Source organism: Macaca thibetana, chromosome 7, assembly GCF_024542745.1.
Source record: "Macaca thibetana thibetana isolate TM-01 chromosome 7, ASM2454274v1, whole genome shotgun sequence".
In the NCBI taxonomy this organism is placed as follows: domain Eukaryota; kingdom Metazoa; phylum Chordata; class Mammalia; order Primates; family Cercopithecidae; genus Macaca; species Macaca thibetana.
The window spans coordinates 101,598,309-101,623,911 of NC_065584.1; the positions used below are offsets into that span (position 1 = coordinate 101,598,309).

Here is a 25,603-nt window from a genome sequence, read left to right on the forward strand (position 1 = left end):
AAAACATACTCCTTCCTAACTGACATACAAGTCTCATTAGCAGTGAACTCACTAGCTGATTGACTGCTTGGGCCTCCTCCAATGAGTTTAAAATTAATCCCAGGACATACTCTTGTTGATTCTTCTAAAATGGAACCATATCTTCTAAAATGGAACCATGTGAGACTTAATAAATTACTGGATAATAAGTGGTGATCATCATGTCCCATAAACAGTTCCAAGATGCATTGTTCTTGTTTTCTGTGCTAAAATGCATCCTTGGCAGTGCACAGCTGGAACCCCTCCTCCTGACACCACCCCGCTCCTGCTGAGGGGCTTCTCCTGCCCATGGAAAGGCTACCCATTCCTCCCTGCAGGTAAAAATCCCCTCTTGCCTAGCCTGGCTCTCCCAGCAAACTGTAATGCCCTGAGATAAAACTTTGTCCCCCAAAGTACCCTGTGAGGGTGTCAGGATACGGATAGCAGAAGGCCACATCACATTGCCCCAAAAACATGGTTTGTTTCCATCCCATGTCATCCTGATTTTTCGGCCTCTTTGGTGGCAACTTAGGTAAAAGTACAACCCCATCTTAACTTGATTACATCTGCAAAGACTCAATTTCCAAATAAGGTCACATTCACTGGTTTCAGATGGACATAAATTTTGGGGGGTCACTACTGAACTTGCTACACCAGATAAAAGTGGTCAACCTTAAATGTGGGCAACATGTTACCCTTGGAGAGAAAGTAAGGAGGAAATGGGCCACCTTCTCCCCACTTTATCTGCCATTTAACTAAAGAAGTCAGAGCCATCATAGGGGGAAAAAAGCCATTTTGCAGGGACAAGAACAAGCCCAGATGATTTGGGGGAGAAGGCCCAGCCATCCCCATCTGAGTTGTGCCTTTGTGTCCTCTGAGTCACTGCCACGGGATAGGAGAGCCTCAGAGCACAGCCAGGAGGCTTCGGGAACTGCACAGCCTGGCAACTGGGCCCTGTTCTCACTCTGGGTAAGGTCTGATGAGGTGAGTGAACACCTTAGCCAGCAGCTCACCAGATCTACTTTTCAGCAAATCAGTTTTGGTCTAGGCCCGCATGTCCTCCCACAGAGGGTTCTGTGGGACGGAGTCTTCACGGTGCTCAAAAACTCTGGGTTTGTTTTTGAGATGGAGTTTCGCTCTTGTTGCCCAACCTGGAGTGCAATGGCACAATCTCGGGTCACTGCAACCTCTGCCTCCTGGGTTTAAGCCTCTGGAGGAGCTAGGATTACAGGCGGGTGCCACCATGCCTGGCTAGTTTTTTGTATTTTTAGTACAAACGGGGTTTCACCATGTTAGCCAGGCTGGTCTCGAACTCCTGACCTCAGGTGATCCACCCACCTCAGCCTCCCAAAGTGCTGGAACTACAGGCGTGAGCCACTGCACCTGGCCAATACTCTGGGTTTTAAAAGATCCCCTCTCGGCTGGGCACAGTGGCTTACATCTATAATCCTAGCCATTTGGGAGGCCAAGGAGGGCGGATCGCTTGAGCCCAGGAGTTCAAGGCAAGCCTGTGTGACCTGGAGAAACTCTGTCTCTATTGTTTAAAAGAAAAAAAAAAAAGACCTCCTCCCACCACCACCACCTCAAGCCAGAAGGGATGGGAAAGCCCTGGAAACAATAGGGCCAATCCTGTTTTCCAGAGATGCTGAGAAACACTGATTTTTGAACATTAACTAACTCAAGCCAGGGACTGCCCTGAAAGGGTGGGAGTGGGTTACCATAACAAGGAAGGATAAAGCCCCTGGTTGATCCAGTTCATCTCTTACAAACCAGGTCCTACAAGGTGAAGGGATCATCAAGTCACACACAATTTGGTAGAAGAGAATTGGAGGGATTGACAGATAATTAAATGTATTTAAGGCAAGGTTGCCCTCTGTTGTATTCAAGATAAGACCTTGAAATTGTCTTTCTGTGCAAACCTACTCATGTGATAACAGTTTTATTTAGTCATATTTCTTCCACAAAGTCATAAGGTCACAGACTCAATCTGCTGGAATTTCAGAAAATAGTCTACAAGTTCTCAGGGGGAGTAAAGTTACCCAATGCAGGAAAACGTGAACCTCACAGTTAAATGTCAGGAATGGCTACTAACCCATGAGCTTCCACAAAGAAAGTTACCAAACTGAAAATGTCTGAAGACTGAGTCACCAGTTAAACAGGAACATTTAATTGGGCACTTTTATGTGCCCTTACTAAAATACTGAACGGAAGCTGGCCTCTCCCACTAGCAAATAACCCTGCTGAAAGAATAGTACTGTCTACGAGAGAACGAATGGGTAAAGCACTTAGTAAAATCACAGGCAAAATTGTTTTCTCTTCCACTGAGAAACCATGAATCCATACCTGAGAGCAAACAAAAAAATCTTAAGCCAGGTATTTCCTCTAGGCAGATTCTAGATTTTCCAAGAGAAAAGGCACTTGAATTGTGAGATTTATCCTAAACATATTTTTAAAAATTGATACCATAATTAAATTCTGTAATATCAAAACCAAAATTCCAGTTTACCAGAACCCAATGAGCACAAGTGCCTACTTTACTGGAATTTTTAAGAGAAGGATAAAACTAAAGAAGAGGGCATCTCCAGATTGATTGTCCTGGGCACCATACAGATGCCACCCACTCTTCTATGTCTGGAAATAAGCTTCCAGAAGGAGGAAATGGAGATGGGGGTGGGAGGGCAAGACCCAGCGTCTGGCACAGCCGTTGCCTGAAGAACCACTCACCCCATGGAACTCCCTAAGGCAGGCAAAGAAGAAAGTTTCACCCAGACCTGCAACAGAAAAGGACGTACAGCTACTCTCAGTTAATGAGAAAATAAAAATAACTAGGACTCCTCGTTCCTGAGTGTTCTGGTTTACCAAGGCTCCCAGTGCCCCCAATGCCTGGCTAATACACACTGTAGGGCCCATAATGAGAGCATTAACACGTGCAGCCCATTATCACTCTGACAGTCTTGCATTTCACCATGGCAGGCATCTGTGAGGAAACCCGACCAATGACCAATGGGCCAAGCTCCTCTCCTTCCCTGCCAAAGGAGAGACTTGCACGGCACACTCACCCCAGCTGGGCAAAGCTGAGGTCACTCGCCCATCCATCTGTTTCAGCTGTGTGGCTCTCTGATGCTGAATTCTGCCACCTGGGAGCAACAGCACCCCTCAGGGCTTGGCCACCAGACCCTGTTACACAGGGATAGACAGCAGGAAAAGCTCTGTGCTCCTTGCCCTCCAAGACCAAGAGAAGGTTCTGGGGGCAATAGTACATGGTGTGCACAGCATTTTGAAGCATGCTTTACTTATTTCTGTTTTATAAATACCTCGGACGCTGTGAGCAGAAACAGGATCGCCTGCCAGTTTAGAGCAGAAGGCCTGAAGGTCACGTGGATTCCTTTGTGACCAAGTCTTAGGAGACAAATGCTACCAGCTAAATCCAGATAAATATGAAGGGCTGATTTGTGCCTGACATGAAGAAGGGATACTGTGAGACAAGCGCCTATCTGCTACTGCACACGCCAGCCTAACGCTGGGCCTCCAGGGAGCCCTGCCCAGCTTCCGCCATCAGTCCTGCTGATTATGAGAGCTAAAGAGCTTTGCCCCCACTTGTAGGTCACAACCCAAGTGGAAAGACCCAGAGATTCTGGATTCTGGATGTGAGAGGAGGGAGAGGATCCCATTTGTGTCTCTACACTACTTGTCTCCAGTGGCATCTGGAGTTATTCCACCCCCTACCCTCTCTGAACATTCTGTGCTGTACAGCTCTGGGCAGGTCACTTGCACTTTTGGAAGATTTTGAGGCCTAGCTTAAGAGTCCATGTGATATAACTGAATGACACAGGGACGAAGGTTTTAGAACCAGAGGACCTGCATTTGATTCCAGATTCTGCCAAGTGACCTTGGGTGAATGATCTAAACATTACAAAGATTTGCTTTTTCTTCTATAAAATGGGGTAAGGGAGGTTACATTACATGTTACTGAAGGAAAGAAGTTGATAAAATTCTGTAGGCTAAAAAAATGACTTATAATGATAAATTATGCACAGATATCCTCAAGATAAGGTTTGTAAAATGTTTTCAGCTCTTTAGCAGAAAGCTGCTTTATTAAATATTTCAAGATTAGAAAAATGTTAGTTTTAAAGCAACTGCTAAGGAATTATAACACATGAGGAGCATGAGAATTGGTCCCCAAGTAGTCCTGAGCTTGGCTTTATCACATCTTTGCATTGAGGATACTGAACGATCTAAAAACTAACATCTCGAAAGGAAGCCCTCTGGGTTGTTACATTTTAGGGTATTAGCTCAGTGGATTGCTTTTTCAAGTAAAGAGTCAGAAATAAGTTCATGCCCTCACATGTTCCTCTCTCCCGTCCGTCCACCACAAACGCTCCACACTGTTGTTCCAGGCCTCACTCCTCCTGCCTACCACTCTGGAAGTAAGTTTTCTCAGCCTTCTTTAAAGCCCAAGGGCAATCCCACCTGCCACCCCCAGCCCACCAGCAGCCTTCTTCCTTTGGTTTTTGTGCAAACGTTGCCTGCATCAGGTAGGCATTTGCTCCGAGTCCACCTCTAGTCCACCTAAAAAATACTCTACACTACAGAGCAGGAGTGCCCCACATGAAGCAGATAGCTACGCCACTCACTCCTCAGGAGCTCTTCCTCCGCTGGGCTTTTCCAATACATTCGTCTTGCTTCCTCATCAGTTTCCTGGGAGGCAAGGAACTGGCCATCAAGGAAGATGGTTTCATAAAAAATGGCAGAAATATTTCTCTGAGATTAGGAAAGAAAATTACCCCACTTACCAAAAATTGATTCACTGGCATAAGTAGGGAGCACCCTCATGGATAAAGCAGTGGCTTGCAAATGAAGAGGACAGAACCTGCTGAAAAGGCATCAATATCACTGGGAGGGATGTTCTGCAAACTACGCCCTCCTGACATTCCACCTCACTCCCCACAGGGACCAAAGACATCACTCTAACCTCTGTGGGGGCTATGAAAGAAGTACAATACACAGCATCCATAAAACAATTGGAAAATAGTACAACAAATCTGTATATAATGAAGTACTAAACTCTGAAGTACCAACTATAAATACTGGAGGAATTCAAATGAAGGAGGCAGAAAGAAGAAGGAGGTGGACCCAAAGCTGGGAACCACTGGAAGAGATGGAACAGAAGAGAAGGTGAGATGGAGGGGTGGATGCAGACGTCAGGCTAGGCTCACAGTTGAGCCAAGACCCGAGAATGCTGGGCAGTCAGGAAATGGGCAGACGGGACAAGAGGGATGTGTTTCGGAGCAGTGGCAGTGAGTCATTATGGAATGAAGCTTCAGTGCTTTACTTACAAGGGGAATTCCAGACATCAGCCTGGAAAATGCCACACAGGTGCTGCCTCGGCTGTGTGCGTAGGGCTGTGCACTGTTGTTTATGTGAGGCCATAGGTGTGAGAAGCATTTACTTGGCTACATGTAACCTGACCCATGGCGATGTTGGACAAGCACTGACGTTCACTATTCGAGCCCCACTGCAAGCCCTTGATGGCATCTAACTAGTTTTGTACAACCTGCTGAACCATACAAGGATATTCACTGGGTGCCCATCCCCTCCAGGCCCTAAAAATCATACTATTTCTCAACTTCACACTATGTAACCACCTTTTCATAACTAGAACATTTGCTAGTCTCATCTCTACATAAAAGTGATGATTCATATCTCTTTCTTCTCTGTTGGGAGTTCTGATCTTCGCACTTATAATTCAATCCTGTTTAAATTCTACACAAATTTAAATTTAGGGTGTTAAGTACATAGTGGACACTGTAAATATTTACTAATTGACTAAGTCTGTGGCATTAGCCTAAAGCATCATCATTGTGGTTCTCTGAACAGAAGTTTCTTAACAGATTATTACATTAGGCGGAGAGGTACAGGCCTTTATGGGTAATCGCCACGCCACTGTACATCAGGAGAGAAAGCTCACTGTGGCCTGGGCTGTCAGCAGCTTTTGGATATTTAAAGAACATCTCAAAGTTCAAGCAAATAATTATCCATCCAAAAAAGAGAGTTTTCACTTTCCACTGCTCAGAGGAGTTACTGTCCCAGGACATATTTCTTTCACACTTTCCCCTTTTGTCTTAAGAACATCTCACTGGGCTCAAAGATCTACTCCAGAAACTGTTGTCTCACAAATAAAGAAATACATTCAAAGCTAAAACAGGATGTTGGAGGTAGCAGAAGAAAGGCCCGCAAACAGAAGGCAGATGGAAATCTACCCATTGATTGTTAACATTCAGTTAAATACTGAAATACCATTAGAAGACTCATGATTTCTGCTATTCTCTCCAAAACATACAATGCAACAAAATTGTCTATGGTATTTTCCAACTGACATGAGCTTATTTGGTCCAGAAAATATAAAACAGAATACAATTAACTGTAGTTTAACCTAGATTAAGAGGTTGGTGAAATTATAAAATAAGGTTCTTTTTTTTTTTTTTTTTTTTTTTTTTTTTTGAGATGGAGTCTTGTGCTGTTGCCCGGGCTGGAGTGCAATGGCACATCTTGGCTCACTGCAACATCTGCCTCCTGGGTTCCAGCGATTCTCCTGCCTCAGCCTCCCGAGTAGCTGGGATTACAGGTGCCCGCCACCACAACTGGCTAATTTTTTGTATTTTTAGTAGAGACGGGGTTTCACTATGTTGGCCAGGCTGGTCTCGAACTCCTGACCTCGTGATCCACCCACCTCAGCCTCCCAAAGTGCTGGGATTACAGGCGTGAGCCACTTTGCCTGGCCAATAAAGTTCCTTTTCAACATCTAAGGAAAATGGAAAAATATTTCTACAAAGATTTCTGCTTCATTGAGATACTTTCTGTAGATGTGCATTGGAGGTGGGGTAGAGAGGCTACTTGCAGGGTTTGGAGACAGACAGATTTGACCCGAACTGCAGTTACACTACTTACTAGTTGTGTGACTTCGGGCAAGTGGGAGGATCACTTGAGCACAGGAGATTGAGGCTACAGTGAGCTATGATCGCACTATTGCACTCCAGCCTAGGCGACAGAGTAAGACCCTGTCTCTTTTTTAAAAAAAAAAATTAACAACACAATGTGAACTTGGGAGTGGTGTGCTCACCAGAGAAGATAAGGAGAGACTTCATTCACCAAGGCTGGAAGATCCCAGTATAGAGCCAGATGTCTGGGTCCTCAAGCCTGGTTAGTCTGGTCTTGACTTGCCTGTGAGCAGTCATGACCAATGCTAATTTAAATGACTTCTACAGGTAACATATGGATCACACATATGTTCCTTCTCCCATTCTAGGCAATAAGCTCCTCTACTGACCGCCCAGACAAAATATTAAATCTGTGAACCATAAGTTAGGGTAAAGACTCTCATCCTAGGATCTAGTATTGTTCTTTGGCTCTGATACTGTTATCTTTAAATCACTGTATCTTTATTATTTATTTATTTATTCTTTGAGACAGGGTCTTGCTCTGCTGCCCAGGCTGGAGGGCAGTGGCATGATCTTGGCTCACTGCAACCTCCACCTCCCAGGTTCAAGCAATTCTGTTCTCATGCCTCAGCCTCCCGAGTAGCTGGGACCACAGGTGTGCACTACCATGCCTAGCTTAGTTTTATATTTTTCACCATGTTGGCCAGGGTGGTCTTGAACTCCTGGCCTCAAGTGATCCACTTGCCTCGGCCTCCCAAAGTGTTGGGATTACGGGTATGAGCTACTGTACCCAGCCTTTTATTTATTTATTTATTTATTTATTTATTTATTTATTTATTTTACAGAGACAAGGTCTTGCTCTGTTACCCAGGCTGGAGGGCAGTGGTGCAATCATAGCTCAGTGCAAACCTGAACTCCTGGGCTCAAGTGATCTTCCTGCCTTAGCTTTCCGAGTAGCTGGGACTGCAGGTATGTGCCACCACACCTGGCTAATTAAAATTTTTTGTTGTTGTTGCAGAGATGGAGTCTCACTATGTTTTCCAGGCTGGTCTCCAACTACTGGCCTCAAGTGATCGTCCCACCTTAGCCTCCCACTGTGCTGGAATTATACAGGTATGAGCCACTGAGCCTGGCTAAATCATAACTTTAAATGAAGGAACAAAGCTAGATGATAAGAAAATGTTCTATTTGTGTAGCTCTATCATTTATAAAGTATTTGTGATTTTAATACATTACCTCATTTACTCCTCAAACATGTCACAGAATGCATTTGTGTTGACAGTAAAGATTGAAATGCCTAATTTACTGACAAAGTGCATCCTCAGACATTACCTCATTTGGTGCTCACAACTGCTGTGAGTTAATATTAGTGCAAGCAAGGAAACTGAGGCCCAGGGGCCCTCCATGTGCCAGGCCCTGGTAAGGCTCTAGGAATACAGAGAAGCAAGGCACCCATCCATCTTATAAGCTGTTTGCAGAGCTGGATGGATTCTAATCACTTCAGCCTTGATACTTCAGCCTTACAGAAGCTCCATAAGGCCTCTCTGCTTAACCATAAGAGACTTAAAGAAATCTGCATTCGGTTGGGTGTGGTGGCTCACGCCTGTAGTCCCAGCACTTTGGGAGGCCGAGGCGGGCGGATCACGAGGTCAGGAGATCCAGACTATCCTGGCGAACACAGTGAAACCGCATTTCTACTGAAAATATAAAAAAATTAGCCGGGCATGGTGCAGGGCGCCTGTAGTCCCAGCTTCTAGGGAGGCTGAGGCAGGAGAATGGCGTGAACCTGGGAGGTGACAGAGCTTGCAGTAAGCGGAGACCGCGCCACTGCACTCCAGCCTGGGCGACAGAGCGAGACTCTGTCTCAAAAAAAACAAAAACAAAAGAAACCTGCATTCCTCTTATAAGCTCTTTTGTGGCAAAGTGCTGATTTCTCTTGTGATTTCAGTGCAACATCCAGAATTTCTATGTAGAGTCAATAAATAGACTGATGGGTGATATTAATGATAGATGGAGGGAAAGGAACTATGTTTTCTAAATTGGGAAAAATATCCTTGGCTATAATCTACTTGGCATTTTCCATCATCCCACTATTTAGAAGGTACATTTGTCAACATCATTGACAAGAATGAGCAAGCACTTTATTAACATGATCAGAATAGAGGAAAGAACTGCAGCCAGGATATTTGGAACCTGAGAAGCTAATGTCTACAGTGTGAATACAGGTCAGGCCACACAAGGAGCTGGAAGGGGTTGGAAGCTCAGCTAACACTGTGGAAAGCCTCCTCTATGGCCCATAGTGGGGCACAGGGTGTTCAGGCCCCAGGGAAACTCCTCAGGGCAGAGTGTCTGGCACAGCGTCCAGCAGAGAAAGAGCTCAATAAATGCCTGCTGAATTCTGAATTTTTCTCATTCTCTGAATGAGAAAAAAGAACATTTCCCAGCTGTGAGGACTCTAGCACAATCACATAATCCTAGGAATATTGTATGTCCCTCAGTTTTTAGGAAATAGTAATGACATAATTGGATACATGAGAAAAAGTAATAGGATGCCAAACAATATATGTAGAAATTTACTAAAATTTGACTGGGTGCTGTGGCGCACACCTATAATCCCAGCACTTTGGGAGGCCAGGTGGGTGGATCACTTGAGTTCAGGAATTTGAGACCAGCCTGGGCAACATGTTGAAACACTATCTCTACAGCAAACACAAAAATTAGCTGGGTGTGATGTAGTCTCAGTTACTGGGAAGACTGAGATGGGAGGATCACTTGAGTCTAGGAGGTGGAGGCTGCAGTGAGCCCAGATCCTACCACTGCAATCCAGCCTGGGCGACAGAGTAAGACTGTCTCAAAAAACAAAAAAAACAAGAAATTTGCTAACATGTATAATTCCATGTTAAGTGACTAAAACAAAGAGCAGAACAATATGTACAATATGCTACCAGTTGTATAAAAAAGAAAGAAAAAAAATAGATGCACACACATTTGCTGGGACACACATAAAAGATCTCTGAAAAAATATACAAGATACTAGTAACATTGACTGCTTCTTGGGAGGAAGTTTTCCACTCTTTACCATGTTGTACCTTTTGAATGTTATAACACATGAATGCATTATCTGTCAAAAGTAAATAAATACCTCTACTGGACAGACTACCCAGTTTCTCCAACAAATTACAGGGAAAAGAAGAAAAGAAAAGAAAAGGGGATCTGTAGCTTAAAAGAGACATAAATGGTAGAACAATAAATCAGAATGTCTAATCCTTACTTGAATCCTAATTCAAAGAAATTAAGCTTAAGGAGAAAAACACTTATGCCATTTTTAAACAATTGGAAATTTGAACAATGATGATGTTTGATGATATTAAAGGATTAGTGTTAATTTTTCAAAGAGTAATAATGGGTGTTTAATAAAGGAGTCTTTACGTTTAAGAATTATCATGGAAATATTTATAGATGCAACTATATGTTTGGAATTTATTTCAAAATTAATGTGAGCTGGGAAAAGTAGCTAGGAAGACAGAGTAAATGTGAGTGGTTATGAGTTGGTTATTGTTAAAGCTGGTGATGGGTTTTGTGGGGCATGGAGGTTCACTATCTGATTCTCTCTACTTCTGTATATCTTTAAAATCCTCAGAATAAAAAGCTAATAAATGAACGAGTGATTATTTAGCAATATGACAAACAGTCCTGCTAGTCACCAAGGCCTAAGCTCACCCCAACTTTCAGCTGCGATCAAGCCTCTACTGTCCCTGGGCTGATGAGTTGCCTGTGGAAAATAAACGTGAGGCTGCTGCCAGCTACTGCAATTCTGGCAAGAGTTTAGGTCACGCAAATATCAACAAGAAAACTTTATCACTCACTCCAAAAATAAACGAAAAGAAACAGAGAAATTAGTTTTGGAAGGCCTCCTTTCATTAATGTGGAAGGTAAGCGTTGGCTGCACGTACAAACGGGTGTGATGACTTGTACCTGCGGCCCTGTAAAGTGTCTTTCCCAAACCCATAAGCAATTTTTGTCACTCTCCTTGGGAGTGTTTCTCAAGTTCTCCAAATGACTTTATCACTTTCAGGGTCTGAACAGACAGGACCTCAAGGCAGAAAACCAATTAAGTCAACTCTTCAACTCAGTTAATATTTCTAAAATGTTCAACACATGGAAAGGAGCCATATGAATGACACAAACATGACTGGAAACCTCTGTCCGCCTCCCAGAGCTTCGATTCCTGCACTGGGGTCTTTCAAACTCAGGTACCAAATGGCTCCCTCTGAGGGGAAAAACTAGTCCTGCCAGATGCCCCTGGCTACATTACTTTGTGTTCGACTCTTAAATTTAAGTTAAACTACTTTTATCCAACTATTATTTATTATACTATTTCTTAAAATGCACAAACAGTACAAATAGTACTCAGTATGGTGCATAAACTTCCTTTGGCACTTTTACAATTACAGAGATCCAAGCACATTTATAAAAACAAAATTACTAAAATAGTAAAATTCAGATGAGCTACATTAATATAATGAGACTAATGCCATTTTTCAGACCTGAAATACCTGCAGACGATGTCAGTGTGGTCCTGCCTACTCCTGGGCAGGTTCTATGGATCCTGAGAGCCTACACTTCCAGGTACAGTGTGACATGTCCATTCTCACACTCCTTTTCTCACTGGGACCACTACTACAGCCTTCATTTACACAGTGCTGTGTGGTGTCATTTGACTTCACTTGATGCTCTCACATCTTTTCTGCACTAAGTCCATCTATATATTTTTCTCTATAGCGGGGTTTACCTGGCTTCGATTCATCAGAAATTCACATACAAATGGGGGAGGCATTGAGACTGTGTGGGTGGACCTTGATATTATAATTAGGTATCCCAACATTCCAGGACAGGCTTATAAAACATTTCCAATTATCATTAACACGAAACCAAAAAGTCTGAGTTTATAATCTAATGAGAACCCAAGGAACCTCAAGGACATATCCTTAGCCCTGGATTAGGAAATCCATAGCACAAAATGAATGTGGTGGTGGTACAGGAAGAAAGCAAAAAGTATGGTGGGGACTCGGATGAGAGGTCACGCTGTATCTCAGAAGCCATCTGGGCCATTACCCGGCATACTAAATCATGGATTTAGTAAGTTTAAGTGCATGCTTCCAAAGAACTTATGTGTAAATACCACTGAAGAGCCTTACTTAATTCCAGCAGGTTGCTGAGGTCTTACCTCAGACCCCTCCCACTCCTCGGTCCTTAAGAACTAAAACATGGCACTTCAGACATGACAAATCCAGACTTCAGGAGTCAAAGAACAATTTCCAATATCAGTTCACCTCACTATAAGGTGCTACAACTGCCTATCAACATTGTGTAGTCTGTACCACCTAAAAAATTGGGCGCAAAGCCCCACCAAATGCTGCTGCAGTTAGGTTAACTTAACTAAATCAATGGCCTGGTTTTGTAGCAAAAGAGTAACCAGGATTGTTTAAGGAAACTGCAAAAGAGGAACCTCTCCTTGAGTAGAATCCTCTACTTTAGGCCCTCCCAAACAGCATAATTCAATAGCCATTAACTCAACCTTTTTAGTAAGCTAAATATGTCCTGGTTAGAACGTGCTCTTTAACCTGAGATACTGATCTTCCAACATTTTTGGTGCTAAAATATCTCCTTTTTTTTTTCTTTTCTTTTCTTTTTTTTTTTTGAGAGAGTTTTGCTCTGTCACCCAGGCTGGAGTACAGTGGGTCAATCTTGGCTCACTGCAACCTCTGCCTCCCGGGTTCAAGCAATTCTCCTGCTTCAGCTTCCCGAGTAGCTGGGATTGTGAGTGTGCACCACCATGCCCAGCTAATATTTTGTATTTTTAATGGAGATGGGGTTTCATCACGCTGGCCAGGCTGGTCTCGAACTCCTGGTCTCAAGTGATCCGCCTGCCTCGACCTCCCAAAGTACTGGGATTATAGGTGTGAGCCACCACGTCCAGGCTAAAATATCTTTTTAGATGACAGGGATTTTGTATTTCCTTTTGTTGTTGTTGTTGTTGTTGTTGTTGTTGTTTTGAGACAGAGTCTCGCTCTTTCGCCCAGGCTGGAGTGCAGTGGTGTGATCTTGGCTTACGGCAGCCTCCGCCTCCTGGGTTCAAGTGATTCTCCTGCCTCAGCCTCCCAAGCAGCTGGGATTACAGACACATACCACCATTCCCAGCTAAGTTTTGTATTTTTAGTAGAGACGGTGTTTCACCATGTTGGTCAGGCAGGTCTGGAACTCCTGACCTCAGGTGATCCGCCCTCCTCGGCCTCCCAAAGTGCCGGGACTACAGGCGTGAGCCACCAACCCCTGCTGTATTTCCTTATTTGAAAGAATCAGAATGTAGCAATCCATGTTGGGCTTCCTGATTTTTGTTTTTTATGGTCCTCATTGACATGACTAAGTAAACAGTACACAAATACATGCCTACAGTGACTGTGCACACAGGGAGGCAATCTTTCAGAGCTTCTCTTTTATCCAAGATAAAATGAGAGGATGAGGCAGGAAAATCGCTTGAACCCGGGAAGCAGAGGTTGCAGTGAGCCGAGATTGCACCACTGCACTCTAGCCTGGGAAAAGTGGAACTGATACCACCACCTCCTCCTCCTCACCTTATGTAACAGAGTATCTATGGTACAATTGACTAATAATGTGGGTACTCAGCAATGAGCAAAGGCCAGAAGGTAAGAACTCTAGATTAGACTAATAGACTAAAGATTCCATTCAATTTCCAGGTGGCTCTAAACCAGACTCAGAGGTAAATAAAAGCAAGATGAAGGTTAAGACACATTCAAAGGAAAGACGGAAAAAAAAAAAAAAAAAAACAACGAGGCAAGATCTGGGAGCCACTGAAGACTATAAGACCATGTTTAAATCAGTGTGGTTATTTAAAACACAAGCCTAGCCATAGAAAATTCAAATACAAAGAACCTTGAAAACTTTCTTCCTAGAGTCAGCATCAGTGGAAACCTTTGTTAGCGAGGCCAGGTCAGGCTCAGATCTTGGAAATTTAAAGTGGTTTGGAGATCTTGGGAAATACTTCCAAGCACAGCAACAAAATTATGTGCGGGCTTGGGGAAGACACTTTACAGATGAGCAGGTGTGAGAGCTGGTTTTTCCTGGGGTGAGAGAAAAGAAGGGGTGAGACACTTCAAGCTACCCAAACAGAAAGTGTTGTGACAAAGGGCAGGCTTCCTCTTGGATGCCCAAAGGCAGGACAAGTGGAGTGATGCTGTAGTACAGCAGACGGGATGAGACGCAACAGAGATGCCGGAAATGAGGTCAGGCACAGTGGCTCACGCCTGTAATCCCAGCACTTTGGGAGGCTGAGGCAAGAGGGTCATCTGACGTGAGGAGTTTGAGACCAGCATAGTGAAACCCTGTCTCTACCAAAAATACAAAATTAGCTGGGTGTGGCGGTGTGCGCCTGTAATTCCAGCTACTTGAGAGGCTGAGGCAGGAAAATCGCTTGAACCCGGGAAGCAGAGGTTGCAGTGAGCCGAGATCTCACCACTGCCCTCTAGCCTGGGCAACAAGAGCGAGACTCTGTCTCCAAAAAAAAAAAAAAAAAAAGGAAAAGAATGAAAAAAGATCCTGGAAATGTGACTTGGGGAGGCCAGGAAGCTTCTCTGGAGAATAGAGAGCAAACAGCAAACTTTCCCTGGAAATGCTAGCACATTCTGCACAGATGGCAAGGCGAAGGGCCCAAGGACCAATGCGTTCCTCACTCACCAATGCCCCAGCTCTCCCTTCACAGCTGACCTTTAGAAGCTCCCCTGCACCTCCCCCAGCCTCTCACAGAAAAGAAAAATATTTGCCTCCAAATATCCACAAGATCTTTAAGATCTCCAGCAAAGCTGCTGCCTAAATAAGACTGTTTTTTAGCATCCTTAGAAACATTAAACAGATATCTAAAATAGAAGGCCTTTATAAAAAATGACGTGGAAGCTCTTTTCACGCTGCCAAGAAATATTAAGTGAAAAAGGCAAGGTTCCAAATAGCATGTATACAGTGCGCTACCATTTCTGCAAAAAGGGGCGGTGTACAGAATATGTTAACGAATTTGCTTATAGATATATAAAATCCCTTGAAAGGGATTTTCAGAGACCACTTCTGGAGGATGAAGAAATCACTAATGCTGGTTGCCTCTGAGGTTCAGGGGTCAGGGGTACACAGAGACGTATTTACTAGTTAACCTTTTGTGCTTTTCAAATATTTTCTTTCATCATGTGAATGTATTGCCTATTTTTAAAAACTAAAATTTGAATTAAAAATTTTTAAATTTCTAATAAAAACAATTTTAAAACAAAAAGTTTTTAAGCAACAAACCAAACTAATTTGTTAATCTTGTCAACTGTGTTCCTGGCACACACCAGATGCTGAATTTGTTGAACTTAATGAACCTCCACTTAAAGACAACAAAAGAAAATCAAAAACCAGGCAAATCCAAGGGTACCAATGTTCCACTTCGCTAAAAAGCTCTTCACCTGTCTACTATTTATTGTGAAAGATCAGACAATGGGTCTGTGTGTAACAAGCCCCTCACCCAACTGGCCCCAGTCCACAAGCTTCAGGGGTAACGGTGGAGCTTATCATCTGTCCACACCAACCATTTTACAAACAGAAAACATTCAATCCAAAACCACGATGCCCTGAACAAGACAACAAAAAATAAATCTGCAGATATGAAAATAATCCTGAAAGCAGATAATGTAGCACCTGTATGGTATCAACAGAGAAACAGCAGCACAGGGCTTAAAAATGTCCTAATCATGCACTGGCCAAAAAGGCTGAACCATGAAAAGCTGCTATAAAATCCTGACACCAGACAAATTTAAGAGGCACCCTGAACTTTTCATTGCTCTGTTCCCGGGGATAACTTAGCCCAAGATGAAACAGAAAGGCTTAAGTACCTCATGCCCCACATCATCTATACTCTGAAACTGGTCATGGAGTATTCAAAACTCACAATGCAATAAAAATAGGAATACTGTAAGTTGTAGGTCATGGTAGAAATTCTGCCACACAAAATTCAATTATATTGGAAATGTCTCTCTGCTGGGGCTTTTAAAAGAGCCAGATTTTAGGCAAAAAATAAGACAGACTCTACCCCTGTCTCCCAAAAGATCAAAGAAAGTGTTTCCTGCTTGGGGCAGGAGCTCTGAACAAGGGCAGTGAGAACCACTACAGAGGTTATGGGAACTGCCAGAGATGACCAGGAGAAGGTATAAATGCTCAAAGCAACGAGTAACAGCGAATGAGAAGCCCTTCCACCAAAATGTTGAGCAAAGAGAGTGAGAAAGAGAGAAAGGGGCCCTTATTAATACACAAGCAGAGAAATGAAAACTATTATTCTAAAATGGCTGATCTCTAGAGCAGCTTAAACAAAAACCAAAATTCAGAATCAACTCAAGAAAAACAAAGCATAAGAAGGTGCGATTTAATGAAGTGATAATCTTTGGTTCAATCTAGAAAACAAGTAAAAACAGAAGAGAAAATCAAAGGTGACTGGATTCCTGCTAAAAATGAAAGTGGCAGGCATCTTTTCATCAAAAGGGAATTGGCTGGCACAGTGAGAGTGGCTATTTGTCAGACCTGTGAAGGCGATAAAGGAAATGAAGGTGAGAGTAAAAAGGAAAGAAAGTGAATGACCCTGACTAAAATGAGAGGAAAAAGACCATTCCATTGTACTTGCCATCTGGTTTATTTCAAGCTTTGGAAAAGAACAAGAAAAACGCAGATAAACCAGTGAACCAGCTATATTGCCAGCACAGATCAGTCACACACTTCTGCTTCTGCCAGGCCAGGCAGGCGCTGCTGGTGCTCCCCCTACTCGAATGACTAAGTAACTTGCTTAAATGCAGTTGACACACGATCCCTGAACTTCCGAAAAGCACTTAATACAGTGGCTCATAAAATCTTAATCTAAAAATGTTCATCCATTTAGAATCAAGCTGCATCACACGCATCGCTCGGGAGGAGGGCTGCAGAGAGGGAATACATATTTGGAAGAACACCATGGACATGGTATCATCCAGGACTTTACCATTTCGAGGGATTCCCACCCCTCGCTGCCCGCTTTTAAAGATAATTTTAAAAGGTTCAGAGCCTAAGAAGAATGTAACTGCAAGTGGGGAACTAACATAGAAACTGAATTACCTGAATCAGTAAAATAAGTAAGATATATGCAACGTGACTTGGAATCCCCTTGAAGCTGTCTGTGTTAAAATGAAATCTGGAATATGTTTAATGAATTGGGGGGTGGGGGGAAGGGGAATGGGGAAAATTAGCTCTTGATAGAGTATTGGGTGGTGGATATGAAGAAAAATGTATAAAAAGGCAACAGAATATCATATCTAGCAAATCTATTGTGCTTACCCTGTGCCAGGTACTGTTCTAAATGCTTCAGATGTAGTAACTCCATGCCCTTCTCAAAGCAACCTTCTAACATAAGTATCATTATTATTTCTGTTTTAGAGGTGAGGAAACAGAGGCACAGAGAGGTTAAGTAGCTTGCCCAAGGTTGCACAGCTAGTAAGAGGCAGGGCTAGGATTCAAATCCAGGCACTCAGGCACCAAAATCTGTCCCCCTAACCCCTCTGGGCTCCCCTAGAACTTAAAACACTGAGAATAGGCAAACTAAGCTTAGAGTGAAGTAAGTCATGCACTGGCTAGATCTAAAGTCAAGAGATCAACCCTTAGTCATGGGCCTGTGATGACCAGCCAGCCCTGTGACCACCCCAGGCCTCAGTTTCCTCACCTGTGCATTGAGGAGACTGAATTAGAGTCTATCTAATTAGATTTAGATAGAGATGAGCTCTATCCAAGGTGCCTTCAGCTCTAAAATGTCACAAGTCCGTGCTGACTACCAGCTGTATATGGATTGGTCTGCTTTCTGACTAGATATTCAAAGATTAATTCATCCTAAAACACACAGCAAGTTGTGTTAAGATTCCTTCTCTGCCTCCTGACCTTTAGAAGATTATGTTCTCTCTATTCAGGCAAATGACAGAGGGTAGTGAAGGATTTCTCTTTTGGACTCTGCTTAATGTGGCTGTAAGGAAACGGCCTTCGAAAAGCTCTGGGCACAGGTCTTGATGACTCTGCCAAACCTGCAGTCTCTCCAGGTCCCTCTATGGAGCCTGTTCTTGGAACTTGCCTTTGGATTTGGTTGCTGGAATGCAGGTGAAACTGACAAACTGGAGGTCGAGCAACCAAACTAGAGGGATTGGGAAGATTAAGACAGTGGTCCATGGTAGTTCAAATTAAGGAGTTTCATGGCGGCTAAACAAACCTTTATCTTTTTGTATAATCCAGTCTCTTTGCTAACACCCACTCTTGAGAGCTGAAACCTCAAAATTCATTATGGGTGAATTTAACAGCCACTTGGAACCTAATCGACCCCCAGAAGTACTATCCTCAAGCTAGGCATTAAAGGCCACTTAGAGTGCATCTGCGGGTAGAGAAGGCCCTTACAGATGGGTCATGCAGTCCTCCCTTGGAAGTCCTAAGCATCCCGCACAGGTGGCTGTCATCCGGCCACTGCTTGGACATTGCCAAGGTCGAGGCGCTAGCTGCCCGGCCTGGCAGGCAGCCTCCTGCGCTGCTGGACAGCTCTAGATGTGGGAAAAGCTCACGAAGCGCCTAGAACAGTGCCGGTCGCCAGGCTGAACTCGGTAAATATGCTTCCAAGTGGGTCAAAAGCTGCCTCCCTAGAACTTAAACCCACTGGTCCTGCGTGCGCCCCTGAAGCCCCGAAACACAGAGGTCTCTCGGTTATCTCGGGTTGTAATCAGGACCTTCGGCCCTCTCCTCCCAGGTGCGGATCCCGGACCTTCTTCCCCAAGCCTGAACCGGCAGACCCCTCCCCAGACCCCAGAAGCCCCAGGAGTGAGCACCAATGGGGGAATGGCAGCCAGAGAGGCCGCGGTTGGGATTATCCCCAACCTCGGTTTCCCGGGCACGAGGGGACAAAGGGCCTCAGGAAGGCGTATCCCCCGCCGCGATCTGGGCTGTCCCCGCCACTGGGCAAGCCAGCCCTCTAGACCCCCACGGCGCCATATGACAGGCCCCCGAGGATCCCCTCAGGCTGCGGCGTGATGGGCCGAGCTACGCCGGGGAACTCGGGGCTCGGAGATTCGGTTCGACGGGTCCGGCGTGCGATCCCTGCTCCGCGGAGCTCGCTCGGCCGTGGCTTTACCTGCGTGTGATTGACTACAGGTGCTCAGCTCGCCCCCAGTCTGGTTCCTGCAGCTTCCTGGCTACCGGCGGCGCTCATGGATATACAGCCGGAACCCCTGGCCAGTGCAGCTCCCGCCGCTACCGGCCCCGCCCAAGTAACTGCCGCCACGCCCCTGACGACCACTTCTGCCACGCCCCCAACCGCGGAAACCGCTTGTTCATTGGGCAGTTTAGCCGCTTCTCCACTTGCCCCGCGCGCTCATGGCATTACGAGGGAATCCACTGGTCAGCGAAGCTGCTCCTCAGAGTGGAGGCGGGATTCTTAGGGGAGAGCTCCTCAACAATTGGCTACATTTGACGGCTTTAGTCCAGGGACCCAGACGCTATTGGATAAGGCCAGCCCGGAGTGGGCGGGGAAAGGGGAGGAGGGCTAGAAGATGGGTAGTGTTTGCTGTCGATGGGGGCGGGGTGAAGAGAGGCGTAATTGTGACCGCAAGCTGCTTTAGAGGGCTGGGTAAGGTCAGTTGTCAACTGGGGCTCAGAGGAATGAGGTCGGCCGGTAGCTCAGCTGCGGGGCTTTGATGGGTCCAGGCCGACTGACTGACTCACGTATACTCGAATTTCGCAGGGGGTGAAATTTGAGGTCATATCCCGGGAGAGAGGAAGAAGGGTCGTGAGTCACCGAACCCCAAGGAGAGGAAAAGATGTGGAGGCAGCGACCTATGGCCTCTTCCAGCTCCGGACGGGGGATGGGGACGCTCTGAGCAATATGGGCCTCAGTTATTGTCCCACTGTCCTTTCAACCCTTAAGCAACCCAGTTGGAGGCCGCCTGGAAGAATGTAGCCTTTGAACTAGGGCCTGAAATTGGGGCTCCTACCGGTTGTGTGGGCTTGGGAAAGTCACTTACCTTCCTGCATGCTCCCTGATTTCTTCACTTGGCAACTGAGGGTAGCAATAGTAGTTGATGAGAAGATTAAATAAACTCTGATAAACGCCAACAGTGGCTGGCACTCAACAGGCATTCAATGAAGGGTGATTCTTCACCCATCACCCACTCACCTCATCCGGCTGGGAAACTAGGCCCATTTCTAAAATGCTATGAGCCTGAAACTGCTTTTGCAGTGGCATGTCGTGTACCAAGAATAGAACACTTGAGCGACTTGAAATGCAACCCCTGTAGGGCAGAGAAGGCCACCCTACCAAGGTCCCATAGGGCTGGGAGACAGGGAGCACGGGATGAAGTGAGAGGAGCGATTTAGTCAGAGAAGGGAAGTGGTGTTTGTTGCCATGTAAATTTTTCCCAACATATTTCAGGTTGTGACAAGGAACAATGGGCTGGCTCAAGTTTTATGAAGCGTGACCCAACAACATCCTCTGAAGGCTGATCAGCACCGGACTAGAAATCACTGCATGAGCTATATCCGTCAGAGACCCCTGAAACCCATTCCCCATTCTGAAGGTGTAGACATCACAGACTGTGGACAGAAATAGCTTCTCAGACTTGAATGTAGCCCCAGACCCTTTGTGTCTGCCTTTGAAAGAACTCACAGCCATGGTACATCAGAGTGAAGGAGAAGAAAGAATCCTTTGCCATTGCTCTATTTTTCATTCAGTTGTCATGTTACCTTGAAAATAAAGGTTTCATCTCAGTGTTTATATATTCCTCTGTATTCTCTTTCATCTTGGGAAAAAAAAAAAAAACCCAGGCTTCAGTAGCAAAGTCTCTTAGTGATGAACCCCATCATCCTGACTCTGAGTTAAAACAGTTTGGACTTCCAAAAAACAGCTTTAAATTTATCACTAGATAAGTATATAAGGTAATGCATATGTTAACTAGCTTGGTTTAGCTATCCCACAATGTATACATGTATCAAAACATGGACGGCTGCAGTGGCTCACGCCTGTAATCCAACACTTTGGGAGGCTGAGGCGGAGCCCAGGAGTCTGAGACCAACCTGGGCAACATAGTGAGACCCCGTCTCTACAAAAAATTTAAAAATTAGCCTGATATGGTGGTGCATGCCTGTAGTCCCAGCTAGTGGGGAGGCTGAGGCAGGAGGGTTGTTTGAGCCCAGGAAGTTGAGGCTGCAGTGAGCTATAGATCGTACCACTGCATTCCAGCCTGAGCCACAGAGTGAGACCCAGTTTGACAAATAAACAAACATAATAACGTGATAAACATAAATAAGTAAAGCATGTTGTACATTATAAATATATACAAATTTTGTCAATCAAAAATTAATCATAATTTTAAAAATAGGCTGGGCACAGTGGCTCACGCCTGTAATCCCAGCACTTTGGGAGGCCAAGGCAGGAGGATCACCTGAGGTCAGCAGTTCCAGACCAGCCTGGCCAACATGGTGAAACCCCATCTCTACTAAAAATACAAAATTAGCTGGGCTAATTTACAGGGTGGCACACGCCTGTAATCGCAGCTGCTCAGGAGGCTGAGGCAGGAGACTCGTCTGAACCCAGGAAGCAGAGGTTGCAGTGAGATTGCGCCACTGCACTCCAGCTTGGACGACAGAGTGAGACTCCGTCTCAGAAAAAAAAAAAAAAAAAAGATTTGTCACTAGTTTTGGAGGGGTGTGTACACATATCTATGCACACATTTGGTTCTGATCCACAGTTTTCTGGTTCTTGTCTTTAAATAGTGCTGCTTGGTAGCCATACACATGGCTGCATGCATGCTACGGAAATAGGCCCAGCCCAATACGGGTTTGCTTCTGCCTGTGTTTGTTAGGCCCTGAAAAGCATGAAGTGGCTCCAGAGATTCAGGATGATTTCTCCAACTTGATTCAGAGCCACGAAAAGCAGCTGTTAGGAGTATATTGCAGATGGGCTCACCATTGTGTAAATGGCTTTTTTCTCCCATCTCAGGAACATAGGTTCAGCCAATGCTTCCAGTAAAGGACATCTATCCAGTTCAGGAATTCTAAAACACGATTGTGTCACAGAGGCTCAAAAAGAGGCACAGACGGAGCCCAGGAACAGGAGGAAGAGTGAAAGGATCCGGGCATCTTCTCTGCAACTCAGGCAGGCTTAAAGAATGATCCATTATCATTTTCCAGCGCACAGAACTGTTTCCTTAATTGTCTCTGGTTTCTGTTTCCTCCCCTCTGCTTGCAGTCTTGCCATATTCTGTTTAATCATATTATTTCATTCTATAAATCATTTCCGAGGGAGGCCATTTAGGAGACAAAATGGACTTATTTTTGCCTTCAAGTTTAGTGGCCCATTGAGATTGAGGATTTGGTGAGCCTTGGCCTAACATAAGCAGGTGTTGGGATGTGGCTGTAAAGTGAATTTTCAAAACCATGACAGTACCTTGTTATAAAAAAGAACAAGGGAGACGGTTTGCCCCAGTCACTTTCTGGGATGGCTAAAGCTGCAGGACTTCATTAAAGTAGAACCGCTTCTAACCAACTGGAGGCTCTGCAGGATTTCCTAACCTGAGAAAGTCCTCAAGGTACTCTGGGAGACAGCAGGGAGCAGCGGTTGGAGCAGATAATGTGTTCTATTTATTCTCTTCAGGGAAAATCAGCAATTCACTCAGTTTGTCATTTTTGTTATTCTGCATCCATGGGGGAAGGTTCAGAGAAATGGGATTTGGAAGCTCTGCCGCTGGGGCTTGGATCCTGGTTCCATCCTTCCTAGCCTTGTGACCTTGGGCAAGTACAGCACGTCTCTGTTCCCACTTTCTTCTGTAAAATGCAGAGGACAGTGAAGTGCTTGTCTCATGGGTTCCTTTGAGTGGCAGATGAGTTCACAGATACAAAGTGCATCAAACAGTACCTGGCACATACCTAAAAATGTTAAATAAATGTTTGCCATAGCTATTATAGGAGCCCATTTCAGAATCTCCCTCTAAGGTCCTCACTCATTTTTTAAGTTCTAGCCCTCAAGAAGTAGTGACCACAGGATTCAGGATTTTCAGAAAATATAGATAGACTTTATTTTTTAAATCTGTTTTAGGCCAGGCACCATGGCTCATGCCTGTAATCCCAGCACTTTGGGAGGCTGAGGTGGGTGGATCACTTGAAGCCAGGAGTTTGAGACCAGTCTGGCCAATTGGCAAAACACTGTCTCTACTAAAAATACAAAAATCAGCTGGGTGTGGTGATGTGTGCCTGCAATCCCAGCTACTCAGGAGGCTGAGGCAGGAGAATCGCTTGAACCTAGGAAGTGGCGGATGCAGTGAACCAAGATCGCACCACTGCACTCCAGCCTGGGCAACAGAGGGAAACTCTGTCTCTAAATAAATAAATAAAGCAGTTTTAGGTTTACAACAAAATTAAGTGGAAAGTACAGAGAGTTCCTATATACACACTCTCCAACACATGCAGGATTTTTTTTTTTACTAGCAAAATCTCACCACCTGGTGCGAGAAACTTTTCCTTTGGAATGTGGTTACCAAAAATGGTTTGAGGACCGAGTAAAGGTTTTTGAGACTAAACCTCATCAGTGTTCATTGTGAGGGAAATGGAAAGGATGAGGCTAAGAGAATAACAGTAAAAGCTGCAGCCTGGAGACTCATAAAGTATTCCTACAGTTGTGACCTGGTGCAGTCTGAAGGATCGAATATTGTGGCTTTATTGTCACACCCAGTGCAGTCTGCATGCAGTCTAGGAAGGAGGTTCAGAATGCCCTGTAAGCAGGTCCACTGTCTGGCTTCTTATTGGTAATGGAGATGAAGTTTGTTTAGAGGCTTTAAGTCCCAGCATGCGATAGTTCCATGAGGACAAACCATGTTCAATTTCAAAAATGTGGTCCTTTTGTTATTAGAAAAGGCTTTCTGGTGGCCAGTGAAAACGATCATGAAAAATAACCTTGTCTGTGATTTGGGCTGCTTTCTTTTTTTTTTTTTTTTTTTTTTTTTTTTTTTGAGACGGAGTCTTGCTGTGTCGCCCAGGCTGGAGTGCAGTGGCCGGATCTCAGCTCATTGCAAGCTCCGCCTCCCGGGTTTTTACGCCATTCTCCTGCCTCAGCCTCCGAGAGTAGCTGGGACTACAGGCGCCCACCCACCTCGCCCGGCTAGTTTTTTGTATTTTTTAGTAGAGACGGGGTTTCACCGTGTTAGCCAGGATGGTCTCGATCTCCTGACCTCGTGATCCGCCCGTCTCCTGATGTCATTCTTAATTACAGAAATAAAAATTGAGTTATTCATACTATTAATTGCAAAGGAGTTGATAAAACTTGTGTATTAAATAAGCTCATCATACACCCTTTCCTACATAATTTTAGGTTATTGAGCTATTTCAAAACTATTTCCGGAGAAGGCGAGATGCAGCGTAAAAAAATAACAACAACAACAAAACCCCCCCACACACATACAAAAAAACAGCTGGGCACAGTGGTTCACACCTGTAATCCCAGCAGATTGGGAGGCCCAGGCAGGTGGATCACTTGAGGTCAGGAGTTCGAGACCAGCCTGGCCAACATGGTGAAACTCTGTCTCTACTAAAAATACAAAAATTAGCCCTGCGTGGTGGCAGGTCTCTGTAATTCCAGCTACTTGGGAGGCTGAGGCAGGAGAATAATTTGAACCCAGTAGGCGGAGGTTGCAGTGAGCCAAGATTGCACTGAGATTGCACCACTGCACTCCAGCCTGGGCAACAGAGTGAGACTCTGTCTCAAAAACAAAAACAAACCATTTCCATCTTTCCAGAGACCCCTGTATTGTTTTGCCATATATTTAAATTAATTTACAAAACAGTAAACATTTTTTACTGAGCAAGACATCTAATACTAGAAAGACAGACAGAATCATAAAGTCCCATTCATTCCTCGGTGGGGATGGATATAGGACAAATGGGAAATATTGACGAGATAACTCAAAGGACTGAGCAATAAGCACAGAGTGCCATCAGTGTCAGCAATAATTATTCAGTGGAGGCAGCAATTTCTTCTGACTTGGATTATTGGAGATTTGAATTGGTTTTTGAAGGTCTATGGGCTGAATCTGGCAGGGCAGCATTGGCGGTGAGGGAGCAAGGCATTCCAGGTAGGCCTCTGAGTGGATCAACACAAGATAGTTTGTCCAGAGCAGAGTCAAATTGGGGCCTAGCAGGCGAGAAGATGAACAAATGGATGGGGCCAATGGTGGAGGCAAGATAATGCCTTCGTCTTAGTTAATGGCTTCATCTCAGCCCTTTGGGTATTTGGATATCCTCACATAGTTGCAGAGCAAACATCCCAAACTCCAGGCATCTGCAAACCACGTAGATAATTTTGACCCTATCTCTTTACTCTCTGCTTTATTATTTACTTAATAATGTCATCAAATTGACTCAACTTTTAAAATGAAATACCTTATTAAGCCCCATCCTAAACCAGTGGTTCTCAACTGGGGGTAGTTTCGTCCCTCAGGGGACACTTGACAATATCTGTGGTTGTCACAACTGCAGGGGTGCTGTTGACCTCTAGTGGGTAGGGGCTAGAG

At 44.7% G+C, this 25,603-nt stretch overlaps 1 protein-coding gene and 1 long non-coding RNA gene across 6 annotated transcripts in view; one reads left to right on the forward strand and one right to left on the reverse strand.

Annotated features, from left to right (window-relative positions):
- The window catches only part of ABHD2 (abhydrolase domain containing 2, acylglycerol lipase), a 112,984-nt gene extending 92,580 nt beyond the window's left edge, over window positions 1–20,404 (reverse strand). Inside the window, exons 1-2 of one of the 5 annotated variants that reach the window (XM_050797672.1) lie at window positions 19,180–19,316; window positions 4,812–4,888 (exon numbers count right to left, since the gene is read on the reverse strand). The gene's annotated coding sequence lies outside the window, so the exon portion shown is untranslated. Of the gene's footprint in view, window positions 1–4,811; window positions 4,892–19,179; window positions 19,588–20,068 lie in introns of those variants that run through there. The other 4 variants (XM_050797673.1, XM_050797669.1, XM_050797670.1 and 1 more) reach the window with 4 other exon arrangements.
- LOC126958938 (uncharacterized) lies at window positions 19,578–20,815 on the forward strand. Its single transcript, XR_007727405.1, has 2 exons — window positions 19,578–19,679; window positions 20,476–20,815. It is a non-coding gene; the product is annotated as an uncharacterized LOC126958938 (long non-coding RNA).
- The last annotated feature ends 4,788 nt before the right edge of the window (window positions 20,816–25,603 follow it).